The sequence below is a fragment of the Pseudorca crassidens genome, chromosome 1 (genome assembly GCF_039906515.1).
Source record: "Pseudorca crassidens isolate mPseCra1 chromosome 1, mPseCra1.hap1, whole genome shotgun sequence".
NCBI classification, from domain to species: domain Eukaryota; kingdom Metazoa; phylum Chordata; class Mammalia; order Artiodactyla; family Delphinidae; genus Pseudorca; species Pseudorca crassidens.
This window is the reverse complement of record NC_090296.1, coordinates 182521034-182522685: the sequence shown is the minus strand read 5'-3', so window position 1 is coordinate 182522685 and position 1652 is coordinate 182521034.

The window sequence follows — 1652 nt, the reverse complement described above, 5'->3', positions numbered from 1 at the left end:
AAAAGTTTGCCAGTTTCCTAAAAAGTTCAATGTACACTTACCATATGTCCCAGCCATTCCACTACTAATTTTCTTAGTTTACCCAAGAAAAGTGAAAGTAAATGTTTATACAAAGACACATGTAAACATTCTAGCAATCCAGCCGCTTCATTTGTAATAGCTAGAAACTGGAAACCACCCAAATGTGCACTAACAGGGAGTACATAAACAAATTGTGATACATCTATACTATGGAATACTACTCAGAAATAAAAAGGAATGAACCATTGATACAATGAAATGAATAAATCTCAAAATAATGGTGCTGAGAGATTATATACAATTCTATGAAAGTAAAGCAACAGAAAGCAACTCAATGGTTATCTGGAGGTAGATAGTGGAATTGAAGGGAGGGATTACAAAGGGCACTAGGAAAATTGGAATGATGGATATGTTTACTATCTTGATTGTGGTGATTGTTTCACAGGTGTATACACACCAAAGCTTTTCAGTTTGTTCACTTTAGGAATTCCCTGGCGGTGCAATGGTTAGGACTACAAGCTTCCACTGCAGAGGGCACGGGTTCAATCCTTGGTCGGGGAAATAACATCCCACATGCCATGTGGCTCAGCCAAAAAAAAAAAATTGTACACTTTAAACATGTACAGTTTAATATGTGTTAGCTATAGCGACATAAAGCTGTTAAAAAACAGGCAGGATGAAACCTTATTTGGGTATGTTTCTCAGAAGAAATCGGAATGTTCAGCCACTGAAGTCCTAGAGCATAGCATAACTCGTAAGTTGAAGTACCTTAAATTCCTAAACTTCCATACAAAATTTGAACTTTGTACATATGTGTAATTCTTCAACGTAGGTATCATTCATCACATTCTCAAAGAGGTTTTTGAAAAAAGGAGTTAAAAATCACTACTTTAGAGGAATCTAGATAAAGAATATAATGAAAATTGCTTATCCCACACAAATTAGAGTACCTCTCAACTTTTTAAAGAAGAGCACAACTTAAGTACAATGTGTAGATTATCCCAATTACCTGTCAGTCAATGGAGTACATACTCCATTGTGTTTTTTTCCAACACCACCAAGCAATTCTCCACTTCTCAGCAGACACTGATTTGATGTCCTATAATGTAACTCAATTCTGACACTATTTACTTGGATATAGCATCAGATCCCACAGCTTACAGGCTGTACCAAAAACCTTCAACACCCACTCCCCCTCACATGCTGATCCAGAGTTCAGATTGCTACCTGTGCTTCCAACCGAACATAGGGGCTACTCTTCATTGCAGTGCACGGGCTTCTCGTGGTGGCTTCTCTTGTTGAGGAGCATGGGCTCTAGGCACACGGGCTTCAGTAGTTGCAGCACATGGGCTCAGTAGTTGTGGCTCGTGGGCTCTAGAGCACAGGCTCAGTAGTGGTGGCGCATGGGCTTAGTTGCTCCATGGCATGTGGCTCTTCCCAGACCAGGGCTCGAACCCATGTCCCCTGCACTGGCAGGCGGATTCTTAACCACTGCGCCATCATGGAAGTCCCATCTCATTCTTAATCATAAAAATTCCTCTCTTTGTTTGCCTAAGTGAGTTTCTAGCACTTGCAGCAAGATTGTTAAAACAAATTTTATCTTAAAAAAAAAAAACACAGTTCACGTCATA